Genomic DNA, 27,373 nt, shown 5'->3' on the forward strand with positions numbered 1-27,373 from the left:
CTACCCATAAGGTTTTCAAAGGCTGATTTTTTTCAGAAGTAGATAACCACTTCCTAAGTCTAAAAGTCCTGCTGAAGCCTGTCCACCATGTGTGACCCTGCTGGTGTTTAAAACATCAGTAGCATAGTTTCCAGCATCATACCTGTCAGTTTGTCGTACTGTGGTTACTTGTGTACCTCACTGGAAGCGTTGCATATATCTATCAGGAGGCACATCATGTTTGATTGTCTCTTCTTATGACATTATCAGACATTGATGGTCATTGCCCAGAGTCAGAAGTTAACTAGGGGGTTAAATGGTGATTTTTTTTTTTTTCCCATTGCTTCTTTGTTTATTAGCTGAAATACTTTCTCAGAAAAAACTTCTCATCAAATATTTGGTTATACTGATGTACAGGTCATATAGGAAAGGCAGGATAAATTCTTAATTCTGTCCTTTTATTTACCACATTTTAAAATAACAAGCTGGTTCCCTAGCATACACCAAAGGTGACTGATTAGGTTGTGTTGTTGTTTTTTTTTTTTTGGGGGGGGGACTTTTTATGTACTAGTGGATTTAAACATGAGTTGTGTGCAAATAGATAAAATGGTTGCAGTTTAACTAAGTTTTGGGGGTAATTTGTTATGCAGTAATAGGTGACTGCAAAAGTCCTCTTTTATATAAAGAGAAAGCTTTGGGAATGGAAGAATTACTTAAAGCGTTTCTCATGATTGTTGCCTTGTCCTTTCGGTCTCGCCCATGAGCTGGCATTTCAACCTCCATGGGTAGGTGGCATTGTTTTTTGTTTTAGAAACTGTTGCTCATTTTGTGTCTGTCTGTGTCTACTAGGGTGCCTGTCCAACGTGTCTCCCAATGTCCTTTCTGGCATCATTGCCTCATGAACCACACACTGCATTTACCCCTGAAAGTCAGCCCTGTGCCCCAGCCAGGAAATCTGGTCTCTGCCATTCCTTGTAACTCACGGGTGACCTTCAAATCCACTGTCTGGGAGGCTTTTTTCCTGGAGGCAGAAGAATTTTGATCACAATTGGTCAGTCTGTTTTAGTCACACAGAAGCCGTGTCTAGTCTGTAGGTGATTAATTCTAGTATAACCAGGACTGTTTTTCTGTTTGAATGACTATGATTTATTTAGGATCTCTTTTGAGAGTGAAGACTCTTATATACATCTGTCAAATAATCAGTCTCTGTCTTGGAGTCTATGGAGTGACAGTGAGTCTAAATGAAATATTTTTGTAGTAAATTTTTGAGGGCTATATTTGAGTCCCCAAATCTCCAACATCAGTACTTAAGATATGACTAGTTTTGTTCACTAGCTAAGTGACTCTCAATCGCCAGTGTCCATGCTTGGCTGATTCTTCCCTGCAAAGTACTTTATTGCCATCATCTCATGTAATTCTCACCAAACCCCTATGAAGCAGAAATTCCTATTACACACTACTACACATCAGGTCCCTTTAGGTCACCTACAAATAGCAAAGGTGTGTTAAATAAAGGTATACCAGTGGTTTACTCTACTCCCTGTAAGGTGAACATTGATGAACAAGATTTTTTTTGACCTCTATTTAGGCACTATGGGACTACTAAAAAAGGGTAAAACAGAATCTTTAATTTTGGTGGTCTGAGCTCTTTAAGGGTGTCCCTGGGTGGCGCAATGGTTATCACACTTGGCTGTTACTGAAAGGCTGGAGGTTTGAGTATACCCAGAGGTACCTTAGAAGAATACTCTGGCGATCTACTTCCAAAAACTTAGCCATTGAAAACCTTGTAGAGCACAGTTCCACTCTGACACACACGGGGCCACCACGACTAGGAATCAACTTGACAGCAACTGGTTTTGGTTGGAGCTCTTCAAACTGTAAGTTAAATGAATGACACAGAAAGGCTGACTTTGCCCTCTGGGCACTCTCTCTACTTCGGTGTGCAGAAGTTTTCTAGAGGACAGAAAAAAAAATAAAAGATAAAAAATGACAGCTAATCTTAGAGAAGGCAGGGATGGAGGACCAGAAGAAAGATGCAAAAGAACAGAAATTTCCCTGATATAATAAGACATCCACAAACTACAGTACCTATAACTTAGGCCAGAGGAAATATAGTAGATTTACATTTTTCTTGCACCATAAGATTGTAGTAACAGAGGAAGGACACTTAAACAACAAGAAAAACACTGAAATTAAAAAAAAAAAAAAAAAAGGACTGACAAGCTGCTCATCTACCTTGCGGTGAGGGTTTCTTTGGTCAAGTTGCTAGTGTTATGGTTTGGGAGGGAGGGTGATAGGGGTTGGGGGCACTGAGTACATCCAGGATTAATTCTTGGAAATTCTCCATCAAGTTCAATAGCATCTTGCTAAACCTCGAGTCTAGTAATTTATACACACACTTACGCACAAACACAAAGACACTGTCTTGCCCTGGTTCTTTAGCAAAGAGAGGGCAGCTTACAGCTGAAGAGAAAGCTCACATTACAGAGACTTCATTACTTTTACAAAATATGCACCAAAGGACATTTACTAGTGTAGTGAGAGCTATTATCATAAATAATTAAAACTAAACTATTCTTCTCTAAATAAATGTGTAAAGTACACTAGGTGATTCAGTGTGCTAAGCTTTCTCAACGTGCTGCTTTGTACATTTACAATGCAAGGACCCACCCAGCCCATTAAAATCATATTCCTGGTTCTTCCATAGAGACTTTATGAAGTAGATTTGGCTAGGGCACAAGAACTGAGGAGCTGAACTCCTTCTATTGGCTTTTTATTCCTAGTAAAAAGAATAATTATTTACAAGAAAAATGAAAATGTTTACAGATATTTTCCCTATAGAAAATCTTTACAGAGGGACTCTCATGGTAGTATTTTACACAAATATTTTGACACATAATTCAAGAAGCCTGAACATTGGCAAGAAGGGACAGGAAAACTGGACGAATGGAAACAGGGAACCCAGGGTAGAGAAGGCGAGAGAGTTGACACATTGCAGTGTTGGCAACCAATGTCACAAAACAGTCTCTGTACTAATTGTTTAATGAGAAATGAATTTTCTCAGTAAACTTTTACCCAAAGCATGCATGCACACACACACCACACGCAGACACACAAGCTGGGCATCAATCACCTGACATTTCTCAAGCTTCACCACCCATCATGGAAGCCATTGTGATTTGTGTTAAGGGGTTTCCTTCTGGTGTCTTCCCTACTAAAGAATGTAAAATGAACAGCCATCACAATGTGACCCGAAGGATTCCCTATGCCCTTTACCCAATACACATTCCCATATTTTAATCAAACACTGAATTAGATACCTAGTAATTACTTGGCTTGCTTCTACGTGAGTTCTGGAGGAAACTGAAGTTGACTTGAAAATGAAGAGCTACTTTAGGGTAGGTTTCTATAGTCAGGGGCTGCTTTAGTTGGTCAGCCTACTTTCAGGTTTACCCTGACTAGGGTCCCTTGAGGGGAGTAGCCTTTTGGAATCTTAGCAACCCTGAGGTCCTCTATAGCTAATCTGAATCAATTCAATTCTCAGAACCAATTTGCTCTGTAAGCTTTCACCTAAAGCACTCACACAAACACACAAAGCCTGAGCATCAAGCAACATGGCATTTCTCAAGCATCACCCACCACCCATCATGGAATCCGTTGTGGTTTGTGGTAAGGGATTTCCTTAACATGAAAGTGGCCTGCAAAGAATCTAGCCTAGGTTTATAACCTCCTGGGGTTTCCATGAGTTGGAATCCACTCAATGGCAAAGGGATTTTTTTTTTTTTTTGCATTAAGGCAATGTTAGAAAACATGTGGCACTTGTGCCATCACTCCTTGTCCCACCATTGAGGCAGGCAGCAGTAATCTACCATGGTTTTCTGCTTTGCTAAACTTAGATGTGCACTTACAATACTTCTCAATGCACTCCAGAGAGCCACTGTCAACTGTTGGTGTTAGCTCTCTAGAAGAAACCTGTCTGCTATTCTGAGGTTAAGGCTTTGAAGTTTTAAAAACTAAATGAAATGTCAGATACAATGCCATTCTCAGCCATAAAGACTCTAAAGTTCAAGTGTTTATATCCACAGGGTGTAGGACCTGATAAAACGAGAAAATATTAGGTAGAGAAGAAAGGAAGGAAAAGTCGGGGCACAAATTTGGGGCAAGGAGCAGATTTCTTGACAACATGCTGAAAAAGGGAAGTAGATTGCAATATAAAGAATCACTCCGTATGCTGCCTGGTGCAGATGAAGTTTTCATAAGCGGTAATCTTTTTAGAATGAAAACAGTAGACTTTTAATCCATTTGTTATCCTATATTTCTTAATCAGAGACTAGAATACGATGTAGTTTTATAAATATTTAAAATGTAGCAAGAAAGGAGAGATCAGGAAATAATTTTATTTTTAAAGATCACTTACCTCATTCTTCTGTTCCACAAATGAGAAAGTGAAGAAGACTCATGGGACAAGTGTAGACCCTCACACGTAATCAGGGCCCCTGCCTCAGGGCTCAGCAAGCAACCCATTGGGCTCTCCTCCTGCCACGTGTCGGGCCACACACCGTGCCCAGGCTGGGACAGGGAAGTGGAGGCAAGCATCTGTGCTGGGAAGCAGGGGATACCTGGATCAGGAATGGATGAGAGGCAAGATTTCCTCTTCAGGGCAAGTTGGAGATTCCAGTGGCAGACACACTTGGAGGACATCTGTGCGCAGCAGAATGGGTATCTCAGAGGGGGCACCGACAGCAGAGGCAAAATGAAGAGACCTGAACAGAAAAAAACAAAAAACAAAGAACTGAGGGATTTGTTCTGAAGTACTTGAGGAAATCCCCTGAGAAGTTTCCAGAAACAGCTGAGACAAGACTTAAAAGGAACTAAATTTCAGCAAATGGGTCAGTGATAATTTAGTTACAAAAAAGAAATGTAATTTCATTTTTTAGTTACATACTTCTGAGGCCAAAATGTATGGGTTGCGCATTCCAGAAAATATGAATAACCAGGGTTATAATTGCTTTTCTAAAAAATCAAAGGGGAAAAAAATATGGTTATTCTGGGCTTTAACAAACAAAACAGAAAAACCTAACTACCAAAAAAAAACTGGATTTATTAAAACAGTATATTACGAGATGGTTATTGGACTATAAGAGGATTTGTCAATTTTCAAATGATTTCCTTTAAGTAGAACTCCCATCTAGAGCTTTACTGTCTTTACAAATCATGAAACATTTGTTAAAGAGGCCAAGAGTAGGTAGCAGAAAAGGAGAAAAAAAACAGGAACCTTGGTGAAACCATGTTTGTCTCTTAACAAAGCTATTGAATATTCTGTTAATAGGGGTTTTCTAAATGTTTCATTTTTTAAAAAAAAATTTGAAAAGTATAGATATAATAAAATGAACTTCCTTATACTGGTCATCTAAGTTTACAAATTATTAACAATTTGCCACATTTTCTTTCTCAATCTCTTAATGTGTATACTTATTTTAACTTTATTATTTTTATTAACTATGAGATCAGCATAAATCGCAGACAACATCATTCTTTATCCCTAAATAGTTTAGCATGTATCTTATAAAAACAATACAATGATCAAATTCAGGAAATTTAACATTGGCGAAGTATTGTACACTGTATATACTAATTTCTCTAGCTGTTACCACATATACTAATTTCTCTAGCTGTTACCACAATGTCATTTACAGAAAAAATAACTCTTTTCTATCCAGAATTGAAACCAGGACCATGCATTGCATTGAGTTGTCATGGTCTGTAATCTTCTTTAATCTGGAACAGTACTCCAGTTTTTTTTTTTTTTTTTAAATAACATGAATAATATTAAATAGTATAGGTCAATTATGAGGGAATATCAATTGAGATGTCTCAACAAATGAGGCAGCACTAGAAATACTCACTCATCTATGCCAAGAAATTTGGAAGACAGCTACCTGGCCAACTGACTGAAAGAAATCCATATTTACACCTATTCCAAAGCAAGGTGATCCAACCAAATGTGGAAATTATTGAACAACATCATTAATATCACATGAAAGTAAAATTTTGCTGAAGATCATTCAAAAGCAGTTGTAGCAGTACATCAACAGGGAATTGCCGGAAATTAAAGCTGGATTCAGAAGAGGATGTGGAACAAGGGACGTCATTGCTGATGTCAGATGGATCCTGGGTGAAAAGAGTGAATACCAGAAAGATGTTTACCTGTGTTTTATTGACTATGCAAAGACAATCGACTGTGTGGATCATAACAAATTGTGGATAACATTGTGAAGAATGGGAATTTCAGAAGACTTAATTGTGCTCATGAGGAACCTGTGCATAGATCACGAGGCAGCCGTTCAAAGAGAACAAGGGAATACTGCTTGGTTTAAAGTCAGGAAAGGTGCGTGTCAGGTTATATCCTTTCACCATGCTTATTCAGTCCGTATGCTGAGCAGACGGATCATGTGAAGGAGAATAGGGCATCAGGGTTGGAGGAAGATTCATTAACAACCTGCGATATGCAGATGATGCAATTTCGTTGCTGAGAGTGAAGAACACTTCAAGCAGTTACTGATGAAGATCAGACTACATCCTTTAGCAAGGATTACACCTCAACATAAAGAAAACAAAAATCCTTACAACTGGAGCAGTAAGCAATATCATGATAAATAGAGAAAAGACTGAAGTTGTCAAGGATTTCATTTTACTTGGATTTACAATCAACACCCATGGAATTGGCAGTCAAGAAATCAAAAGATGCAATGCATGATATGCCTGACCCAAGCCATGGTATTTTAATCAGCTCATATGCATGTGAAAATTGGACAATGAGTAAGGAAGACCAAAGAAGAATTGATGCCTTTGAATTGTGGTGTTGGAAAAGAATATTGAATATACCATGGACTGCCAAAAGAGTGAACAAATCTGTCTTAGAAGAAGTACAGCTAGAATACTTCTTAGAAGCAATGATGGCGAGATTGTATCTCATATACTTTGGATGTGTTATCAGGAGGGATCAGTCCCTGGAGAAGGACATCATGCTTGGTAATATAGAGGGTCAGCATAGAAAGAGCAAGACTCTCAATGAGATGGATGGACACAGTTGCTGAAACAATGGACTCAAGCATGACCGGGACCAGGCAGTGTTTCATTCTGTTGTACATAGAGTTGCCATGAGTGGCAACCAGCTAGACGGTACCTAACAACAACAACATAGGTCAGTTGTGGTATGTTCTTCATTTGGGGTTGGTTTCATTTTTTTTTTTATGATTTATTTCAGGATATGCATTTTTGGCAGAACTACTATGTCCTAGTTATCTAATGCTGCTATGACAGAAATAGAGCAAGTGGGTGGCTTTAACAAACAAAATAAAAAATTTATTTTCTCATAGTTTAGGAAGCTAGAAGTCCAAATTCAAGGTGTGGGCTCTAGGGGAAGGCTTTCTTTCTCTGTCAGCTCTGGGGGAAGGTCCTTGTTCCTGGCTCCTTGGTGTTCTTCACGTGGGATGACATCTGCCTTCCCATGTTTCTGCTTCTTTGATTGCTTGTTTAATATTTTATATCTCAAAACAGATTGGCTTAAAACACACTGTACACTAATACTGTCTCATTAACATACCAAAGGAAGCCTGCATTCCCATTTTGTGTTGTGAATCCTAACTTCTATGCCTGTGGTTATAATCTCATTTGGCAACGGGTTGTCTTCATTACGTTAATGGGGCAGGATTAGTATAGGGTGTGTTTTGAGTTAATCTCTTACAAAATGTAAAAAGAGCAGAAAATAGGAAGCAGAAATGGGGGAAGAGAGATGCCAAACTACATGAAGATCATCCAGGAGCAGAAGCTCAAAGAGACAAGGACCTTCCTCCAGAGCCAACAGAGAGAGAAAGTCTTCTCCTAGAGTTGGTGCCCTGAATCCAGACTTCTAGCCTCTTAACTGAGAGAAATAAAAATTTCTGTTTTTTAAAGCCGACCACTTTTGGTATTTCTGTTATAGCAAAGCAGCACTAAATAACTAAGACAGTACGTTTGAGTCCACTGTTGCAGGTATTGTCACTCTATCTCATTGAAGGGTTCCTTCATTTTTGTTCCCCTTCCACTTTACCAGACATAATGTCCTTTCCCAGCAATTGATCTTTCCTGATGATGTGTCCAAAGTAAAGGAGTTGAAATCTCCCCATGCTCACTTCTAAAGAACATTCTGATTGCATTTATTCTGAGGTTGATTTGTTCGTTCTTTTGGAGTTCCCAGTATTTTCAATATTCTTCACCAAAACCATAGTTTTAAAGTATCAATTCTTATGTCTTCATTTCTCATTACATATTCGGTATGTACTTCAAGTCATCTTTGTTTTCAGCAAACAAGGTTGTATATCTGCATCTTGCTGGTTGTTAACCAGTCTTCCTCCAATCTCAATGTTGCATCCTTCTTCATAATGTCTAGGTTATTTGCTCAGCATGCAAATTGAATAAGGTGAAAAGATACACTGCCATTCACCTCTTCCAGTTTTGAACCAGGCAGCAGCCCCTCGTTCTGTTTGAATGATTACCTTTTGACCTATGTACCAGTTCTGTATCTCTACAATTAAGTGTTCTGAAATTCCCTTTCTCTGCAACACAGGAATACTATGTAAGTAATATTGTGTCCTTCTCAGTGCATCGTATCAGGAGACACACAGTACCAACTTGTCCTTCTTTCTGTGGCCTCTCATGGTTAAGGTAGTATCTATCATTTTCCCCTTTGTTACTGTAATTTGTGGAGAAAATACTGCAAGACTACATAAGTATCCTATTAAACTGATTTTTACTATCCATTGACTAGTCTTACCTGAACCAATTATTTCTATGGTGGTTGCCAAAAACCAAGCCTGTTGCTGTGGAGTTGATTTCTACTCATAGTGACCCTATAGTACAGAATAGAACTGCCCCATAGGGTTTCCAAGGAGCAGCTGGTGGATTTGGACTTCCAACCTTTTGATTAGCAATCGAGCTCTTAACCACTGAGCCACCAAGGCTTGATGATGGTTGCAAATGGTAATTTTCTAATCCTATCATTTATTTTGCTAACTGTTGTTAAAAAAAATGTAATGTTTTGTAGCAAATAAATACATTGTTTTATGTGGCAGATATATCAGAAATAAATTTGTGTTATGATTGTTAATGTAAAAAAATATATTACATTTTTGACTTACACATGAAAATGAAAATTTAAGAGTTAAGGAAAAACACACACATATTTTGGTTTTCTTTCCAAGAAGTAGAAACTTCTTTTGGATGGAAACAGTCACACCAAGATTTTACCAGTGTTTAATATAAGCAGCCTAATGCCAAGGCTGTATGGTGCAGGACCAGGCGGAGTTCCATTCTGTTGTACATAGGGTCACTAGGAGTTGGAACCAATTTGATGGCACCTAACAACAACAACCACACACCAAGATGAGGATTTAGAGAGTGGAGGACTCATTTCTAAGAAGTCTGATTTATAAACAACCAAGCTGAGAATAAGCATTGACTGATAACAGCTAGTAACTGCTGAGAAAGGTACCACATTGGTTCTGGGTACTTATTTCCTTAAAGTTGAGTATTATTTTAAAATGGGGTTTAGTAATTTCAATTGTATTTAGCTATTTGAATAAAGTACATCTTATTTTTTTCTTTAAAGAAATTTGAGTGTGTAATATGTTTCTGTCAGTTTCTTATGCTTTAAGCCTGACTACACCAGGGCCCACAGAACTAAGGGATCATTACTCTCATAATGGCAGAATAGAGTAATTGCACATAATATACCCAAAAGAAACATCACTGGGTGCTGAACTTGCAAAAATAAACATATTAGGTGAGAAAAACCCTAAATCAGTGGTTCTAAAGCCTAATAGCTTGCAAGAAACATCTGGGAGATTTAAAAACAACCTTGCCCAGGCTCCCCTCAGACCGTTTATGTCAGAGTCCTAGGGAGTTGGGGCCTAGCACCGGTGTTTTGTAAAATCTCCCCAAGTGAGTCTAACATGCAGCCCGTGTTGAAAACCATTGCCCTAAATCCATCACCTGCTGAGGAAACAATCAGGCCTCAGGCTGGTTAAGGCTTCATGTCGACTTCTGGATTCTTGTTTCCATTCCTTCTTCTGACCCCTCTTTCTTCCCAAAGCCCCTTGAGATTTGGTCAGACAGGAGGGCCTCTATTCTGCACCCCTCGCCTATCTCTTCTAGTTCCTCCTTTAGGGTAGGACACAAATAGGTATTTTCATTGACCCTGATTCCTTTCCTGCAAAGTCTCTTTTGTTTAAAGAGTTTAAATGCAACAAGTGAAATAACAAAAACATACATTGCAGAAGTTGTAAATATTTTTAGAATATTTACTTTCTACTGGGAAACCCTGGTGGCATAGTGGTTAAGCGCTGCCGCTGCTAACCAAAGGGTCAGCAGTTCGAATCCACCAGGCGCTCCTTGGAAACTCTATGGGGCAGTTCTACTCTGTGCTATAGGGTCACTATGAGTCGGAATCGACTCGACAGCAATGGGTTTGTTTTTGTTGTTGTTGTTTTTAGTTACTATCCAATAGCTAGTATTCTACATTCCTGAATAAGAATCCCCAGACTCTCCATCTGATACCCTTTTTTAGAGGTTCAAATCTACCAGCCGCTCCTTGGAAACCCTGTCGGGGCAGTTCTGCCCTGTCCTATAGGGTCGCTGATTTAGATTGACTCTACGGCAATGGGTTTTTTTTTTTTTTCTTTAATGATTTTACTGTGGCAAATATATCAGTATATACATATATACGCATAAGTGTATGTATGTATACATTTGTATACACACACATGCTAGTTATACACAGCAGGACATTCAACTACCATAATCATTTATACTTCAGGGGGACTAGGTTTATGCAATCTCAAATTTTCATTTTACACAGGAAAAGTCACCTTATAGTTTCAGCTGCTGCATATTAAAAACCACAAAAGATGTAGAGATGAAATATGGGTAAAATTAAAATCTAAACCAGTGAAATATAAACTTTTTTAAAAATAATTTTTATTGTGCTTTAAGTGAAAGTTTACAAATCAAGTCAGTCTGTCACATATAAGCTTATATACACCTTACTCCATACTCCCACTTATTCTCCCCCTAATGAGTCAGCCCGCTCCCTCCTTCCAGTCTCTCCTTTCATGCCGGTTTTGCCAGTTTCTAACCCCCTCTACCCTCTCATCTCCCCTCCAGACAGGAGATGCCAACACAGTCTCAAGTGTCCACCTGATACAAGTAGCTCACTCTTCATCAGCACCTCTCTCCAACCCATTGTCCAGTCCCTTCCATGTCTGATGAGTTGTCTTTGGGAATGGGTTCCTGTCCTGGGCCAACAGAAGGTTTGGGAACCATGACCGCCGGGATTCTTCTAGTCTCAGTCAGACCATTGAGTCTGGTCTTTTTATGAGAATTTGGGGTCTGCATCCCATTGTTCTCCTGCTCCCTCAGGGGTTCTCCGTTGTGCTCCCTGTCAGGGCAGTCATTGGTTGTGGCCGGACACCATCTAGTTCTTCTGGTCTCAGGATGATGGAAGTCTCTGGTTCATGTGGCCCTTTCTGTCTCTTGGGCTCATAGTTGTCGTGTGACCTTGGTGATCTTCATTCTCCTTTGATCCAGGTGGGTTGAGACCAATTGATGCATCTTAGATGGCAGCTTGTTAGCATTTAAGACCCCAGACGCCACACTTCAAAGTGGGGTGCAGAATGTTTTCATAATAGAATTATTTTGCCAATTGACTTAGAAGTCCCCTTAAGCCATAGTCCCCAAACCCCTGCCCTTGCTCCACTGACCTTTAAAGCATTCAGTTTATTCAGGAAACTTCTGTGCTTTTGGTCTAGGCCAGTTGATCTGACCTTCCGTGTATTGAGTATTGTCTTTCCCTTCACCTAAAGTAGTTCTTATCTACTAACTAAACAGTAAATAACCCTCTCTCACCCTCCCTCCCCCCTCCCCGTAACCACAAAAGTATGTGTTCTTCTCAGTTTATACTATTTCTCAAGATCTTATAATAGTGGTCTTATACAGTATTTGTCCTTTTGCATCTGACTAATTTCACTCAGCAAAATGCCTTCCAGGTTCCTCCATGTTATGAAATGTTTCACAGATTCCTCACTGTTCTTTATCAATGCATAGTATTCCATTGTGTGAATATACCACAATTTATTTAACCATTCATCTGTTCATGGACACCTTGGTTGCTTCCAGCTTTTTGCTATCGTAAACAGAGCTGCAATAAACATGGGTGTGCATATATCTGTTCGTGTAAAGGCTCTTGAAATATAAAATAAATTTATTGTGGTAAAAATATATATAACCCAACATTTGCCAATTCAACATTTTTTACATGTAAAAATTCAGTGACATTGATTACATGAATCGTGATGTGCATCCATCACCCATATCTGTTGCCAAATTTTCCACCACCATGAACCAAAAAAAAAAAAAAAATTTCTTTTTTTTTTATTAACCAACATTTAATGCTCCTTCCCTCTCTGGGGCGCCTGGTAAACCAATAATAAATTTTGCTCTCTATATAGTTTGCTAGGAAACCCTGGTGGCGTAGTGGTTAAGTACTACGGTTGCTAAACCAAAGGTCAGCAGTTCAAATCCACCAGGCGCTCCTTGGAAACTCTATGTTGCTGTTGTTGTCAGGTGCTGTCAAGTCAGCTACGGCTCATAGCGACCCTATGCACAACAGAACGAAACACTCCCTGGTCCTGAGCCATCCTTACAATCCTTGTTATGCTTGAGCTCATTGTTGCAGCCACTGTGCCAATCCATCTCATTGAGGGCCTTTCTTTTCCGCTGACCCTATACTCTGCCAAGCATGATGTCCTTTCCCAGGGACTGGTCCCTCCTAACAACATGTCCAAAGTATGTAAGATGCAGTCTCGCCATCCTTGCCTCTAAGGAACGTTCTGGTTCTACTTCTTCTAAGACAGATTAATTCGTTCTTTTGGTAGTTCATGGTATATTCAATATTCTTCACCAGCACCACAATTCAAAGGCATCAATTCTTCTTCGGTCTTCCTTATCCATTGTCCAGCTTTCACATGCATATGATGCGATTGAAAATACCATGGTTTGGGTCAGGCGCACCTTAGTCTTCAAGGTGACATCTTTGCTCTTCAACACTTTAAAGAGGTCCTTTGCAGCAGATTTACCCAGTGCAATGTGTCTTTTGATTTCTTGACTGCTGCTTCCATGGCTGTTGATTGTGGATTCAAGTAAAATGAAATCCTCGACAACTTCAATCTTTTCTCCACTTATCATGATGTTGCTCATTGGTCCAGTTGTGAGGATTTTTGTTTTCTTTATGTTGAGGTGCAATCCATACTGAAGGCTGTGGTCTTTGATCTTCACTAGTAAGTGCTTCAAGTCCTCTTCACTTTCAGCAAGCAAGGTTGTATCGTCTGCATAACACAGGTTGTTAATGAGTCTTCCTCCAACCCTGATGCCCCATTTTTCTTCATATAGTCCAACTTCTCGGATTCTTTACTCAGCATACAGATTGAATAGGTATGGTGAAAGAATACAACCCGGCGCACACCTTTTCTGACTTTAAACCGGTGAGTATCCCCTTGTTCTGTCCAAACAACTGCCTCTTGATCTATGTAAAGGTTCCTCATGAGCACAAATAAGTGTTCTAAAATTCCCATTCTTCACAATGTTATCCATAATTTGTTATGATCCATAGAGTTGAATGCCTTTGCATAGTCAATAAAACAGACGTGAACATCCTTCTGGTGTTCTCTGCTTTCAGCCAGGCTCCATCTGATATCAGGAATGATATCCCTGGTTCCACATCCTATTCTGAAACCGGCCCGAATTTCTGGCAGTTCCCTGTCGATATACTGCTGCAGCCATTTTTGAATGATCTTAAGTAAAGTTGTGCTTACGTGTGGTATTAATGATATTGTTCTATAATTTCCACATTCAGTTGGATCCCTTTTCTTGGGAATAGCCATAAATATGGATTTCTTCCAGTCAGTTGGCCAGGAATCTGTCTTCCATATTTCTTGGCATAGATGAGTGAGCACCTCCAGCACTGCATCTGTTTGTTGATATTGCATCTCAATTGATATTCCATGAATTCCTGGAGCCTTGTTTTTCTCCAATGCCTTTAGAGCAGCTTGGACTTCTTCCTTTAGTACCATCAGTTCCTGATCATATGCCACCTCTTGAAATAGTTGAACATCAACTAATTCTTTTTGGTATAATGACTCTGTGTATTCCTTCCATTTTCTTTTGATGCTTCCCGTGTCATTTAATATTTTCCCCATAGAATCCTTCACTATTGCAACTTGAGGCTTGAATTTTTTCTTCAGTTCTTTCTGCTTGAGAAACGCCGAGCACGTTCTTCCCTTTTGGTTTTCCATCTCTAGCTCTTTGCATATGTCATTATAATACTTTACTTTGTCTTCTCGAGATACCCTTTGAAATCTTCTGTTCAGTTCTTTTACTTCATCAATTCTTCCTTTTGCTTTAGCTGCTCGATGCTGAAGAGCAAGATTCAGAGTCTCCACTGACATCCATCTTTGTCTTGTCTTTCTTTCCTGTCTTTTCAGTGACCTCTCTTGCTTTCTTCATGGATGATGTCCTTGATGTCATTCCATAACTTGTCTGGTCTTTGGTCACTAGTGTTCAATGCGTCAAGTCTGTTCTTCGCATGGTCTCTAAATTCAGGTGGGGTATACTCAAGGTCATATTTTGGTTCACATGGACTTGCTCTGATTTCCTTCAATTTCAGCTTGAACTTGCATATGAGCAGTTGATGGTCTGTTCCACAGTCGGCCCCTGACCTTGTTCTGACTGATGACATTGAGCTTTTCCATCGTGTCTTTCCACAAATCTAGTCAATTTGATTTCTGTGTGTTCCATCTGGCAAGGTCCACGTGTATAGTTTTCGTTTATGTTGGTGAAAGAAGGTATTTGCAGTGAAGAAGCCGTCGGTCTTGCAAAATTCTATCATTTGATCTCTGGCATTGTTTCTATCACCAAGGCCATATTTTCCAACTACTGATCCTTCTTCTTTGTTTCCAACTTTCGCATTCCAATTGCCAGTAATTATCAATGGTTCTTGATTGCATGTCTGATCAATTTCAGACTGTAGCAGCTGATAAAAATCTTCTATTTCTTCATCTTTGGCCCTAGTGGTTGGTGTGTAAATTTGAATAATAGTCATATTAACTGGTCTTCCTTGTAGGTGTGTGGATATTATCCTATCACTGACAGCATTGTACTTCAGGATAGATCTTGAAACGTTGTTTTTGACGATGAATATAACACCATTCCTCTTCAAGTTGTCATTTTCAGCATAGTAAACTATATGATTGATTCAGAATGGCCAATACCAGTCCATTTCAGGTCACCAATGCCTAGGATATCTATGTTTACGAGTTCCATTTCATTTTTGACAATTTCCAATTTTCCTAGATTTATACTTCATACATTCCAGGTTCCGATTATTAATGGATGTTTGCAGATGTTTCTTCTCATTTTGAGTCACGCCACTGAAAATGAGAAGAAACAGCTGCAAACATCCATTAATAATCAGACAGGTTTCAACTGAGCTTCCAGAGTAAGACAGACTAGGAAGAAGGACCCAGCAGTCTACTTCTGAAAAGCATTAACCAGTGAAAACCTTATGAATAGCAGCAGAGCATTGTCTGATATAGTGTTGGAAGATGAGCCCCCCAGGTTGGAAGGCACTCAAAAGATGACTGGGGAAGATCTGCCTCCTCAAAGTAGAGTTGACCTTAATGATGTGGATGGGTTGCTGTGGGTTTGGTTTGATTTTATACATTTGCAAGGATCCCTGGCAGTGCAGTGGTTAAGCACTGGGCTGCTAACAGAAGGATTGGCAGTTTGAACCCACTGGTCACTCAATGGGAGAGAGATGTGCCTGTCTGCTTCCATAAAGATTTCAGCCTTGGCGACTCTGTGGGGGCAGTTCTACTCTGTCCTGTCGGGTCGCTATGAGTCAGAATTGACTCAATGGCAATGGTTTTTTTTAAAAAATACATTCCCTATTTTAGATATTTCATATAAGTGAAATCGTACAGTATTTGTCCTTTGAAATACAATTATTTTAATTTACTAAACTTATTATGAAACCCTGGTGGCACAGTGGTTAAATGCTACGGCTGCTAACCAGTTTGAATCTGCCAGATGCTCCTTGGAAACTATATGGGGCAGTTCCACTCTGTCCTATAGGGTCGCTATAAGTCGGAATCGACTTGACAGCACGGGCTTTTTTTTTTTTTCCTGGTATTATGTAACATGCCCAAAACAAAAAAAGCAAACCAGTTGCCATTGAGTCAATTCCTACTTATAGTGACCTTATACGACAGAGTAGAGCTGCCCCATAAGGTTTTCAAGGACTGGCTGGTGGATTTGAGCTGCTCCATAACATGCCCAGCATCAGTCAAATTAGAAGCATTGGGTGAGAGTGAAAAGAGGGGGGAATATAAATATTAACAATTATGATAACTTTTTCTGATTGTTAGTTATAGGAATTTGTTGAAATACTTTAAAATCAGTTAGCCAGTGTTATAACCTCTTGTCCAAACATAAAACATATTCCTGAACATCTGATTTCAGCAAACTTAAGATCACTTAAGTAAAAATGCTGGGAAAGTATAGTCTTTTCAAGTCCAAAACAAATACAGGTAGAATTTTTTTTTTTTTTTTTAATTTTTATTAAGCTTCAAGTGAACATTTACCATTCCAATCAGTCTGTCACATGTAGGTTTACATACATCTTACTCCCTTCTCCCACTTGCTCTCCCCCTATTGAGTCAGCCCTTACAGTCTCTCGTTTCGTGCCAATTTTACCTTCTTCCCTCTCTCTCTATCTTCCCATCCCCCCTCCAGTCAAGAGTTGCCAACACACTCTCCCGTGTCCCCCTGATTTAATTAGCTCACTCTTCATCAGTATCTCTCTCCCCGCCACTGACCAGTCCTTTTCATGCCTGATGATTTGTCTTCGGGGATGGTTCCTGTCCTGTGCCATCAGAAGTTCTGGGGAGCATTGTCTCTGGGATTCCTCTAGTCGCAATCATACCATTAGGTGTGGTCTTTTAATGAACAGGTAGAATTTTAATAAGGCCTCTATTTAATGAAACAATTTCCATCTTTGAGCAGATCGAAGCATTTTGCTGCTCTGATCATAATAACCTCTTGTTGTTTTAGTTGCAACCGAAATTGGCTCTAGCTCGTGGCAACCTTACGTGTAACAGAATGAAACCTTGCTGATCCAGTGCCATCTAATCTTGGACAATTCTTGTTTTCTACGATCTCTGTTCAAGAAAGATCCACTCTCTACCACAACAAGTCTCCGACTGGATTCTCTTAATATTGCAGGTGGGGTAAGAGAGAAAGGAGATGAGCTGTGTTAGCACTCTAACTTTTAATCCAACGTTCGAGTAGCCATTTTCCTTAAATTTTTTCACTTTTCTTCACCTCAAAAGTCTAAACAACCACAGTGAGAAAACTACACCTAAATTCTTAAAGTTTTATTCACTCCTTTAAAATGAGAGTAGGGCTTCTAGCCCATCATTCACTGTAGCATAATATCATTACAACAAAGCAACTGAAAAATGCCACCACGCCAGTTATAATGGAATTTAGTCTATTCAATTAAATATTAGAAATCGAAAAGCTGAACCTGATTAAAAAGGCTTGAGAAAAATTCAGAAGAAAGTAAGGTTTCCCCAACCTCAACTAGTGAAAAACTGCATTATTTTGAAGAAATTACTAATTACATGAATAAAGTACCATGTAAAATAGAAGTTAAAAAAAAAAAAGATTTAGGAGAAAATTACGCAGAATCCAAGAAATACAGTCTTTGAATAGGAAACATTTGATTACTCACCCTTAGTTTCTTGCTTCCTTGATTATTCTTCACCAAAATTCATCTGTATTTAGGGGATGGTGTTGGAGACTGTCTTCTCACATTGGTCATAAGGATCTTTAGTTTCAGTCAAGAAGCTATGATGCTTTTCTAATGCTCATTTGTATGCTTTCAAAGGTCCATAATTGCACACAAAATGCCACATTTCTTTTCATTTAAAAAAAAAAAAAAAATGCCTGATGAGTTGAATTGCTCCTGTTCAGGAGAACCATGCAGGGCTCAGATAGGTGCTTTGTAATCTTCCCTCAGCTCTTCAGCGCTGTGGTAATCCGCTGATCTAGGACAACCCTGACTTCATATCCATTACCGGGTGTCTTTGAACATAAAGTGTGTAGCAGCTTTTGATAGGAATAGCCTTCCACAGAGACAAGGCTAAAATCACAAAAATGGAGTTCATTTGCAATAAATAGCGCTGAATAAGGTGGCCTTTCTACACCAGAAAAAGGCCTGCGCTTCTCTGAGTCATCGAATCAAAAGACAGCTGTGAACCCTCTGAGTCAATGTGATGGTGGCCTTGCTTAAGGTTTTGCTGCCTTCTGGACACCTGATTTAGGCACGACGAAAGGAGAAAAAAAAAAAGATTTTTCAGTTTTATTGTTTAATTTAATTTTAAAGAGGGTTTGGTAAAGCGAACCCTATTACTTATTTTCTGGCCTCAACAATATCAGCATTTTGCAGATCTTGAGAAGGAATAATACTATGAAAACCTACAATAATTAAGACAGCTACTCACAATGAAAATACGACAAGCTGATCTGAAAATTTATACAGCAGAAAGCTAAAAGAATGGTTGTCAATCACTAGAAAATTGCTTTTCTCTGGTCCAGCACTCAATTTTGGTCAACCTTGTAAAAATAATTGCTGAAAGGTAAAGAAACTTTTTTTTTTTTTCTATTTTGAGGAATTACTAATAGAGGTATTAAGACATTTTTGTGTGGTCTTTTGGTGCACATATGAATGTATTTCTGTTGAGTTTATGTAGACGGAATTTGTTTTAGTAAAATCTGAGATTTTACTATGGGCCTTTAGTGCAGGTACCATAGCTTCTTTATCTTTGTGGTTCCAAGACCTACCGGTGCCCTGGAATTTAGTAGATACTCAATAAATCTTTGCTAATAAATGAATAGATGATTTCTGTGGCCAATTATATTTTCCTCAAACTTATAATGTCACACTACTCAGTGTATTTTGGGGTGTCATCAAAATATTTTTTATGCAAATATAAAAGCTTTCCTCTCAGTTAGGCTTATGGCAGTTTTTCTATATTACATATCCATGCATTATAGCTGAAACAATTGATGTCCTACGGGCCTTTCAGACAACAAGCACATTAAGACTGCCCTCTGCCTACTGCTGTTTAGGGCTTGCCTTTTTGCTTGGTGAACTGTCTGACACACTCAAAGAGTCATTTATCACTGATGAAGCATTCCGCATCTATCTGTCTGCTCCTTTTTTTCCCCAGATACCATAACTAAACTTTCTTACTTGAATTTATCTCTGGTTATAATACTATCACAAGTTGGTTATATAAACTTTTAAAAAATGAACTTTAAAATTTTTGACTTTTATCTTTTTTGCAGTGTAGGCGTGGAACAAAAAAGAGCATTTTTTGAGGCTATATTTACATGAGACGAGAAATGCTATGGCATACACTGCAGGTGTTGAGAATGTAGTCAAAAGAAATGGCTAGCGGTATTAGTATCTCACCTTATTTTACTCTCTCTAGTTCGGAAAATGTTACTTTTTCATTGTGGGTGGCATTCGTTAAAATAATGAGAAGATGGTGAAACCAGTCAAAAAAAAAAAAAAATCACGTCTCTTTCTGAAGCTACAAACACTGATCAGGCGCCCACCCGGATTGACATCAGAGTGTCGCAAGACTCAGGCTCATGTGGCTTCTTACGTTAGGAATCACCTAGAGCAGGAGACCCAAAGGAGTTGGTAACTCAAAAGAATTTGCCCTAAAAACGTGAAAAATTAGAAATCATCTATGACTTGCTACACATTTTTCCTGAAGACAAAATGCCTTCACGAAGAGGCTAGTTTAGAGATGTCCACCCAAAAAATCTTTCAAAGGGAGGCAACATCCAAAGGGGACAACTACTTTTGATGGCTTGCCCAATTAACTTAGAAATATCCTTGACATTTTTCCTGTGGAAAGAAAGACTTTGGGTGACAGTTTTTCATGTTGCTCTTGTTTAAGGTGGTGAGATTTGTTTCCATCTTTGTTGTTTTCAAGCCCTTAAGGTCTGGGAAATGGCCTTGAACCTAAGCTCTGGAGTTTTATACCAACTTGCACGCATGCAGCTCCTTTCTGGGCATTGTCCTTGTAGTTTTCACTTTTCTCCCTCTTAAACTCATTTTGATATCTCATTATCATTTAAAAACTCCTGTTTCCAAAGGTCTCTCCCCGTTGCCTTTTAGATGACTGATTACAATCAAAAGTGAAAAAAAAGTAAAGTAAGCTTTAAAATAAAAAGCTAAAAAGAAAAGAGGAGAGATCCAAATCATTTAAATCAGTGCCATAAAACTATTTTAGAAAGCCAGCTTTCTATATTTTAATGCTTTCCATGTCTGAGGCATTTCTCCAGACTTTGGCGCTATAATTGTAACACCATCTTGACACTTCTACTTTTAAGCCACAAAGTTTTTGCCTTTTCCTTTTTCAAAGATAAGAAGTTGGAGCCCAGTGACCACTATGCATACTCATGACTCATAGGTAACGGAGGCAGCAGGGAAGGATACATGTTGAACAAGCAGATCCGTGTTCTGTGCTTCTTGATGAAGATGTGGAATGAGGACAGTGCCTGGGACACTGAAGGGAGACTTGAGAGTGGCTGGTTTAAAAATGGCTGAAGTTTAGACCTGCTTCTGCAGGTAGCCAGAACACAGTGCCCTCAGGGCAGAAGCTAGCGTGGAAGAGTCTCTTGTGGAATTCAGAAAATGGGGCCCCCTGTGGGCATATGAAGTGTCCCTTCAGAGAAGACCCCTTAGGAAAAAAAACAATTGCCATCCAGCTGATTCTAACTCATGGCAACCCCAAGTGTGTCAGAGTAGAACTATGCTCAACAGGACTTTCGATGGCTGATTTTTTAGAAGTCGATCCCCAGGTCTTTCTTTAGCGGTATCTCTGGGTGGACTCAAACCTCTAATCTTTGGGTTAGTAGCAGAGTCAGTTTGCAACATCTAGGAACTCCCCTTTATCCCATTTGATGCAAGTGAATCTCAGACTGTGTGTTAGCCTCTGCAGGAGCCCTGCGCCAGGATACGACTATCCAATCACAGGCTGCATTCCTGACTGCAGGGCAGCTTTGCAATTTGCCAGTTCTTTGGCCGTCTCACCCCAAAAGGGGCATTTGTTCAGATTATGTCTGGGTCATCCAGAAATGACATTCTTGCTGCATTGGAGTTTGAGGAATAAGCAGCTCCCTGATCACATAGTTTGGGATGTTGGAAAAAGGGAATGGGAAGTATGGAGATAAACAGGCTCATCTCAAGGGCTTCTTAAAAAAATAGTAAAAGAAAAAAAAAAAAAAAGGAGCTGTGCTATGTAGAACTGTGGAATTGTTTATAACAGAAAAGAAAGGAAATTAATATTTACTAAACGCCGCTCTCATGCCAGGTACTGTTATGTGCTGTCTACTTCTTATGAATATTACCTCTTAATCGTTAGGAAACCTTATACATTAGATATTGTCTTCCCTTTCCTAAGGGATAAAGAATCTCAGGCTAAAAGAAGCTATGCAAATTGCCCAGGGTCACTTGGCTAGTAAATGGAGTCTGCTCCCAATTACAGCTCTTAATGACTAGTTCTTACACATTGACACTCCCCAGGCCACAGATCTATGGAATGCTTTCCAATATCCATTCTCTGCTTCTTTTTAAAAGCCGAACTCTGATTTTAGCTGGGAATAGGGCCACTCAGCTAATAGTCTATTTCTTAGCCTCTCTTGCACATGGGTCACATGACATCATCCTGACCAATGAGATGTAAACAGAAGCATCTAGGGAACTTCCTAGAAGGTTTCATAAAGGGAAACTGTGCATCTTCTTTTTCTCCTTTCTCTTTAGTGTTACCTGGAATGTGGATATAACCCTGAGCCATGATGTTACCTTAGGAATAGAGGACAAATATGGTAGAGCAGAAAGATAGACATAGCCTGGGTCTCTGACATAGACTATCTGCCTCCAGGCTTTTTTATGAGAGAGAAATGAGCTATGTACTTTAAGCCGATAAGAAGCCCTGGTAGCTCAATTGTTAAGTGCTGGGTTGCTAACTAAAGGTTAGCGGTTCAACTCCACAGCACCTAACAAGTTTAAATCACTATTTGATATCTTTCTTACTAGTACACGATCTGTATAGGATCTGTCACCTAAGACCCACAACCACTGACTTCTTTTCTCCCTCCTACCTCAATACTCTCTGGTTCTACCTTCTTATGCCTCAAGCCGATTTTGTCCCAGGGATGTTGCTTTTTATCTGATGCAGAGCCTTAGTTAGCACCCTCTAGTGCACTAGGAATCCCTAGCGGTCTAGTGGTTAAGTGCTGTAGCTGCTAACCAAAAGGTCAGCAGTTAGAATCCACCAGGCGCTCCTTTGAAACTGTATGGGGCAGTTCTACCCTGTCCATTAGGGTCGGTATGAGTCGGAATCGACTCAACCACAAAGGGTTTGGGATTTTTTTTTTTTTTTTTTTGGTGGGGGGATGTTTAGTGCATACTAACAGGTTTCTCTGGTTTTGACTCTCAGTTAAGAGGGCTAGATTCTTTCCCTACAAGTAGACTAGAGTTACTGATCCTTCTCAGCAAAAGGCTCTGGTTACAAGGGGTGTTCCAAGAAGCCTACCTTTGACAATACCAAGAAAACCAAAGCTGTTGCCGGCAAGTTGATTCTGACTCACAGCGACCCTATAGTACAGATTCATAGCAACTGTATAGGACAGAGTAGAACTGCCTCCTAGGGATTCCAAGGAGCGGCTAGTGAATTTGAACTGCCAAGTTTTGGTTAGCAGTTGAATGATTAACCACTGTGCCACCAGGGCTTCCTTCCTTTGACAGTTCCCCCAAATTTCTACTAGGGTAAGGAGTGGAGTTTCCACTACAATAAGCACTTCAGAACAAAAAAAAAACCCCAAAAAACCCACTGCCCTCGAGTCAATTCCAACTCATAGTGACCCTATAGGACAGAGTAGAACTGCACCATAGAGTTTCCAAGGAGTGCCTAGGTGGATTCGAACTGCCGACCTCTTGGTTAGCAGCCATAGCACTACGAGACCAGGGTTTCCACACTCCAGAACAGTAGGTACTTATTCATCCTAAATTTACGTAGCTGAGCATCATCTGTCAGCTGCATGCTCCCTGAAGAAAGCCAGCCTGTTCCTAGATACCTTGCTCTTCTTCCCAGTCAGAGAAGCAGGGGTCACTTTCTGGTTTCCAGATATACCAGCTGTGTGAGCAAGGATGTCACGTACACTTGTGCATTGCATAAGGGCACCTGCCCAGAAAAAGGGGGCATTGTCTCCTAATAAGCACAAAGGAGTTATCTGCTGGCCAAGCTATTTCCTGCAGGCACTGTATGGGGTCACTATGTACCTGCCTGGGAGAAGACTTTAACCCCTACTGGTTTTGGTGTTCTCATCCATAAATACAGATAAATTCTGAAACCTATGTTTTCTTACTTATAACGTAAGCATGCTGGAACAGATAGCTTTTACAGTTCTTCACAAAGTCTAAGATATTCTCCCCAGTTTTTTCTTTACAGAGACTTTCTGTGACCACCCAGTCTAAACTAGTTGCCCTGCCCCAGTGTCATTCTCTGTTATATCACCTTGTTTTATTGTCTTCATATATCTGGTCACCGTCTGAAAGTATTCTGCTCATTTATTGTTTGCTTGTTTATTGCCTGTCTCTCTCCCATTCCCACCATTCTAGAATGTGAAATACGTGGGAGAAGATGATTCCCTGGCTTGCTCATTCATATATCCCCCACCAACCAAGAGTTTCTGGCTAAGAATAGGCTTTCAACAAATACTTGTTGACGAATGAATAATTTCAATACTACTTGGAAATATAAAAATCTCCCTCAAATACAAAGTACTATTATTAGCAGTAATTGAAGGCTTTGATAACTCATGTGTCTCTCATCAAGAACTTGGCTTTTCCATAAGCCACCTATCACATTCACTACAGAGACTTTTAAAGTCTAGAAGGGTAAAGAGAGAGGAGAGAAAGATTACGGTAGCTGTTTCTTTGCTTTCATGCTATGCCTGAGTTGAAAACAACAGTGACATTGTTTTTCCCATTCAGAAACCACCGTTTTAAATACACGTCCAGAAGGCCGATAGTTTAAACTTTTAGCCACCATAGAAGAAATCTATCAGGAGTAATTAAGAGATAGCTGCCTTGCTCTAAACATAGAATAGAAACACACAGGTGACTGGTGAGAAGTTCTTTATTTTGTGTGGGGAATCCCCCAAGGGTATTCCTCATCTCAAGAAAGATCAGCTTTTCTGTACTCTCTGTAGCTTCTCTCTAGTAGTCAGGCCAATAAGGAACTCTTCTGACCAAGCTGCATGTCCTTCAACAGCTCCACATTCGGGATTCAGGCTGACTTCACATTTGTAGGGCAGTTACGGTATGTATTTAGTTTTGCCCTGAAAGCTATGTTCATCCCTTTCAAAAAGTCACTTTTCCTAATGGTTGCATAACTCGAAGAATGTAATCAATGTCACTGAACTGTATGTGCAAAAATTGTGGAACCGGTGTATGTCCTGCTATGTATATTCTCAACAACAAAAATAAAATAACCTATTTTTTAAAAAGTCAGTTTTCCTTCAGTTTTATATAGGTTCTCTATATTCAGGAATAAGAAAAATAAGAAAGAAAGAGGAAGAGGTAGAAAAGAAAAATAAGAAAGGGGTGTCTGACCATGACTCTTGCCATGAAATGTGAAAATGCCAATGACCTTCACTTACAAATAAACAGGAGAGAGATGCTCAAGCAGCATTTTCAGGGTGTGATAAATGCCATTAAAAGTAAGGAGGTGTAAAAATGGAATTGGATTGAAGGCAGACCAATGGGAAGAAAGCAGAAGATGAAAAAAGCAGAAAAGAAGCCCTTCTGGTGATTCAAATAACTTGTTTAAAAACATTTTTTTAAAAGGGAGAAATAGTCTTTAATACAACTTCGTCTCTTCAGCATCTTGAGACCTTAGTTTAAAAAAAATGTAGACCTACTGAATATATTAAGGATGCGTCTTTTTTTTAAGGAAAGATGCTGCAAGCTCATATCCTAAGAGCTGTTAATCGGTTTTTGAAACAAAATATTTTCTGCCATTTGATCGTTTAAAAAATGTAGTAGAACATAATTAAAAATTCAAGGTTAGAAAAATGACTATTTAATAAGATAAATATAAAGCACACATAATATGTCCATAGGTGAGGTACTTAAAAATACACGAAGAAAGGTATGTGTAAGTAAAAAACAGAGTAATGTCTTTAAAAAAAAAAAAAAAGCAGTTGCGTCCAGTCGATTCCCACTCACAGTGACCTGACAGGACAGATTAGAACTGCCCCATATGGTTTCCAGGGAGCACCTGGTAGATTCCAAATGCAGACCTTTTGGTTAGCAGCTGTAGCTCTTAACCACTAGGCCACCAGGATTTCCGTGTCTTTAAACAGGAAAGACAAATTAGCTAATTCATGCATTAGAATTTGGTTCGTAGTTACATCTTAGTATAACTATTTGTTCCCTTAAGTAAGATCCTGGGTCTTGATTATCATGTCAGTATATAAAGATATTATTTCAGCTTGTGTTCCTGTTTAAAAAAAAAAAAAATTCTTTGAAATGATGTCATTCACTAATGCTTATTAGCGATAGAATTAAGAGATAAAGAAAATTTAAAAATCGTTAGAGCAAAGTCCGTGACAGTGTGGTAAGGTAAAATTAAGACTAGGCTTTTGTGCAGGACCGGGTAATGTTTTATTCTGTTATACATAACGTCACCGTGAGTTGGAGTCTACTGGATAAAAAAAGCAACAAACAAAAACAACAGACCTGGGTTATATCATGACTCTACCATTTACTTAGAAGGTCTTGGATCCCAAAACCCCAAACTCACTGCGGTTGAGTAGATTCTGACTATTAGCAACCCTACAGGACACAGTAAAACTGCTCCATAGGGTTTCTGAGGCTGTAATCTTTACAGGAGCAGACTGCCACATCTTTCTCCCACAGAGTGGCTGGTGAGTTTGAACTGCTGACCTTTCAGTTAGCAGTTGAGCACTTTAACCACTGTACCACCAGGCTCCTTAAGGCCTTGGATAAATTACTTAAACTCTGAACTTTGGTTTTACCAGCATTGAAATGGGGAAGATTAATGCCCCTCTCAAATGTTTGTTGTTAAATTCAAGATAATGTATGTGAAGGAAACCCCGGTGGCATAGTGGTTAAGTACTACGGCTGCTAACCAAGAGGTCAGCCCTTCAAATCCAGGTGCTCCTTGGAAACTCTGTGGGGCAGTTCTACTCTGACCTATAGGGCTGCTATGAGTCAGAATTGACTCAACGGCAGTGGATTTTGGTACGTGAAGGCATCTTGGCCTCTGCTGGGCACAGAGAACTAAAGAAATATTAGCCTTGCCAGCTTACCTGCTCAGGAAATGAGCTTGCATTGAATTTCTGCATGCAAAACATTCTAATTTAAAATAGTAACCGCGTTTGAGTTTTATGAAATAAACCTAGGATAAAAGACAACCATGAAGGGAAAAAATTAAGATTCAACCTACTATGGGATGTATGCTTAGCCAAGAAGCCTTTAGAAGTCAATGGAAGGCAGATCTTGAATTTAAATATTTTCTTTTGACGCCTAAAAAGTTTTAGAAAATATACAGGCCATGGCACAGATGACTATCATGATCACTGTATAGATTTTTACTTTTCACATTTATAAACTCAGACTAGGCTGAGGTGGTAAGATTGGCTTCAGACTCACCAAGCTCTCCTCTTGAAAATGATTCCTATTTCATGAATTTAAACAAATGCCACAAGTGTTCTTTTCCATGTGGGGCATTTCTGATAAACTTCCAGGGTTTCAAACTGGTTAAGAGAGCCAGAGTATAAGCCAAGTCTGCTTAATGCTGAGCAGAGGGCTAGGTCCAATAATGCTCTTCCTAAGTAAGCCTTGCAGTTAGATATCTCAAGTATTGGTCAATTACTTTAGTATGAAAGCAACGGGCTCGTCACCGTCCAACTCATGTAAGAAACACAATGGAGAGAAAAGGGAGTGCTTTGAGACAGAAAGATCTTTAGAGGTACCCAGGACTGAATGGAACCCTTCTAGAAGCTCCAACCAATAATAAAACAGTTATAGCATACCAACTCATATGTAATACAAAATAAAAGCTATTTCAAACTGTATCATAAGAATAAGAAAGCCCAACAAAATTCTGATTTTTTGCATGATAATGACTCG

General features: G+C 39.3%; 1 long non-coding RNA gene across 1 annotated transcript in view; it reads right to left on the reverse strand.

Annotated features, from left to right (window-relative positions):
• Nucleotides 1-4,793, reverse strand: part of LOC135231413 (uncharacterized) — a 28,077-nt gene extending 23,284 nt beyond the window's left edge. The window contains exon 1 of the long non-coding RNA XR_010322007.1: nucleotides 4,397-4,793. This is a non-coding gene — a long non-coding RNA (uncharacterized LOC135231413). The remainder of the gene's footprint in view (nucleotides 1-4,396) is intronic.
• Nucleotides 4,794-27,373: the final 22,580 nt, after the last annotated feature.

Source organism: Loxodonta africana, chromosome 5 (assembly GCF_030014295.1).
Source record: "Loxodonta africana isolate mLoxAfr1 chromosome 5, mLoxAfr1.hap2, whole genome shotgun sequence".
Classification (NCBI taxonomy): Eukaryota; Metazoa; Chordata; class Mammalia; order Proboscidea; family Elephantidae; genus Loxodonta; species Loxodonta africana.